Source organism: Apis dorsata, unplaced genomic scaffold (assembly GCF_000469605.1).
Source record: "Apis dorsata unplaced genomic scaffold, Apis dorsata 1.3 scaffold_196, whole genome shotgun sequence".
Taxonomy (NCBI): Eukaryota; Metazoa; Arthropoda; class Insecta; order Hymenoptera; family Apidae; genus Apis; species Apis dorsata.
Window position 1 is genome coordinate 431,689 of NW_006263480.1, and position 3,760 is coordinate 435,448.

Below are 3,760 nucleotides of genomic sequence, written 5' to 3' on the forward strand. Positions count from 1 at the left end.
AAAATTTTGCCTAATTTATTAAAAAAAAAAAAAAAAGAAAACGCTTGACAGTTATATTTTACTTCGGATTTTTTTATGACAATCTTATAGACAAGATAACATAGTGGGATCGTCTCAGGATTGTTGGCAAAATGTTCGTCAGTGACGGGTCAAGCGTGAGTATATCCCGGAAAAATGTTTATTTTTGCAAGTATACGATGTACATAGTATGCATCTAGCAAGCTGCTTACCTGGTAACCACTCGGAGTTACCTGACACGTGTATAATTAATGCCCGTGATGACGAGGCGCGACACTCGCGCGCGCACGCTCATGGATTATCTGTGCCGGCAAAAAAAAGCAGGAGAATGAGTTATGCGAAGCTCAGGATTGCGAAAGGGAGGAAAAAAAGAGAAGTGATAAAAGATGAGAGAGGAACAAACGCGTTGGAAGGAAGATGAAGCGATTCTTGCCGAATGGATGCCGAGGAGAACGAAAGGAAAGATCGGACTAGGGAAAGGGGAGTGACGAGCAGGAAAGTTGTCCAAGTAACCGACGTGGAAACGTGGGATAATGACTACTTTTTCATATTTTAATTACGCAGTAATTAATTGAAATGTTTCCTCATTCGTGAGAGCACTCGAGCAAAATGAGAGGCGAGTAACTCTCCGCGAAGTCGGCTTCGGTTCGTTTTTTTTCCTTTCTTCGAAGCAACTCTGCGAATTTTCTCTGTTTCTGCCATGTTCGACCTGAGGATATTTCGTTTCCTTCGTTCTTTCACCTTTTCTCGCAAAATTAGGTAGAAATCCTTTCATAGAGGATTCATTTCTCTCTCTCTCTTTTTTTCTTTTTTAAAAATTCCAACGTGTGGCTAATTATATCACTAATGGCCTAATCGTGAAAGGATTCTTCTGATAATCTGACCTCTATGTCTCCAACACTTCTGTCATCGCACCCTTTTCCTCATCTATTATCCGCGACCGTGTGCATCATGCTTAAAGTACTAATTAAATTAGTTTCGTAAAGCGAAACTCGTCGGCCAGACTTTCGATGCTATCGATTCGTGGCGATCATTAAAATAATTACAGATGTTCGTCGGTAATTGCACGGATACTTGGTTGCTTTCGCGTTACAAATATTGTCTATAAATTGTCACAATATTGTCAGTGATGATAACTCACAAAAACAGTTATTGAATGCTAAAATTTATGATAAATAATAAGAGATTTAAAAATGTTCGATTCATGTTAAGTTGTTTATATATATATAAATATAATATCATTACATTTTTATTGGAATTGTCAGATAATTTATTGTTATTGAAATATAAGACAAACATAAAAATTTTTGTTTTTTTCAATTTCATAATTTTTAAATGATTGTTTTGTTCATTAAAAAGATGTATGTTTAATATAAACTTCTTCAATTTTATTTCAAACTACTAATGCAAATCACTATAAGTAATATTTATTTGCAAAAGTAATGAATTTAAAAGAAAAAAGTTTTCTGATTACATATTTTAATTAGATTTTAATTAGATTAGATTTTCATCTTTATACTTTGTAAAAAAAAAAAATCATTTATTTCTTCATCGAAATTCTCTCATGCAAATTATATATTTGACTTTTCTTCATTTCTTTCACAATTATCATTTATTTAGATTTTTTAAATATAATTTAGCAAATACTTTCAAATATTAAAAGAGACACAAAAATATTAACGATTTCCTTATATTAATAAATTTTTTTTCAGATGATTTTAAAATTATCAAAAAAATAGAAATCGAAAAATAATAAATATTTCAAAGAATAAAAATTATTTCTTTCTAAATAAATAGTAATTTTATATAATAATTATATATAATTATTATTTTTATTTTTTATTACCAGTTATGTTTTTCAAGACAAATTCAATGATATATAGATATAATTATTTTTGATCAATAATATAATTGTTTTTTTTATAATTCACAAAATAATAACCTGTCTAACACGAGTAAATTGCACATATTATATATTAAACTTCGATAAAATTCAATAAATATATCATACATATAATCGTTTCACATTGGAAAGTATTTGCGTAATTTTCCAGTGGCTTAATTTTCAGTGGATTTCTTACGATTCCTAGAAGTTTACTCTTATTCGATATTCCAGGGAACGTTTCGGGCTAGCTGTCTCGATACCTCGAGAGGTACGAAGGACGCTTCGTTACTCGTTACCTGATGCTGACGCTCGTTGCAATAGCAAGGGAACAATAGCGAGATGAGAAATAAGAAGGAGACGGAAAGAGATAGCCAAAACGAGGACTGGTAGGCACGCTTTTGTTAGCGAGGATGCTTGCTTGCTACGTACAATTGTCATCTACTTGTTCCAGCTATTGTTTCCGGTAACTCTTTCGCGGTAACGAGGAGGAACCTCAATTAGAATGGTTTGAGGACTTAAACGCCCAGAGGCTGCCGGGTTTTAAGAGGTAGCGAACATTGTTTCTTTTGAGCGATAACTCGGTGATACTTTTAGCTATATCGCGAAACATCGTGCACCAACTTCTTTGGTGGATAATTACTAGGCACGCTTGAGGGTATGATACTGTTACACTCTCTACGAATAAGTCATCGTTAATGTTATCAAAACTTTTCTTTTTAATTGACGTCAATATATATTTTTTTTTAAATTAGCACATGCCATCAACATAAAACTAAAACTTGTAAAACTTGTTCGGTTAAAATAAATAAAATAATTGATATTATTTGTTGAAAAGTGATTTCTTATATATCATATATTATATTAATTAAAATTATATTAATCTGAAATTACATTGATTTTGTGTTTCTTTTTATTTTTATTTGTTTATTTGATAATTACTTTATTTTTAATTAGTTAATATTTTATTTATATTTTATAGCTTCATTGAAATAATTAAAAAACATAAAACGATTCATTATTATAATTTAAGCTTTTTACTTGTGTATATCTTATTTAATTTTCTACCTTAATTAAAAATAATTTCAATTACAGTATTTCATTAGAAATTTTAAATAGAATTAATAGATTAAATAAAAAATGATTTTAGATCATGAATTTTAAAAATAATACAAAGATATATCTTTATTCCTTGGCTGATATCCTGGTATACAATTTGATATATGCTCTAACATCAACTCTCAAAGTATGAGTACAGTGACTGAATCAAAAGTGATCCATATGGATAGATCTAAAGTTATTTAATTTTTGTTATTTAATTAATATTATTGTCAAGTCGATTTGGATCAAAATTGATCTAGTTATTATGAGAATTAAGTTTGCTGCATGAAATTTTAATAAATATTTTGATCCAATAAAATTATTTTTAAATCTGTTTATAATTTACGAAACATCTTTCCAATATAACAAACATTGAATTGATTACTTAATTGATTTTGAATAGACTATAATTTACTTACTTAATTCTAGATACTCGTTTCATTAATGGCACGAAAAGTAGGCAATTTTGCGACCCGCCGATTGAAGCGAATCAATATTTGTTTCATTCGAGAACAGCCACAGAGTAGCGTCCTATATACACTGTGTACGTATAGCTGTGTTGTCTGTTATCGGAAATCCATCCGAATATCTGGAATTTTTTTCGGTGGCATGCACGACTCGTTTTATGATCGCCTGTGATACACGACTGAAATTAAGATGTACAGAAGACGAAATACGTTCGATAAAAAATAACAAACTGTGACAAGAAAGAAACGTGATATCTTTTGCCTCTTTTTGTCTTTTTTTTTTTTTTTTTTT

General features: G+C 30.1%; 1 long non-coding RNA gene across 5 annotated transcripts in view; it reads left to right on the forward strand.

The window, feature by feature from the left end:
- Positions 1 to 3,760, forward strand: part of LOC102675040 — a 6,337-nt gene that overhangs the window by 1,773 nt on the left and 804 nt on the right. For 2 of the 5 annotated variants that reach the window (XR_004150347.1, XR_004150350.1), the window contains 2 exons: positions 2,135 to 2,289; positions 2,355 to 2,627. This is a non-coding gene — a long non-coding RNA (uncharacterized LOC102675040). Of the gene's footprint in view, positions 1 to 2,134; positions 2,290 to 2,354; positions 2,628 to 3,430; positions 3,755 to 3,760 lie in introns of those variants that run through there. The other 3 variants (XR_004150351.1, XR_004150349.1, XR_004150348.1) reach the window with 3 other exon arrangements.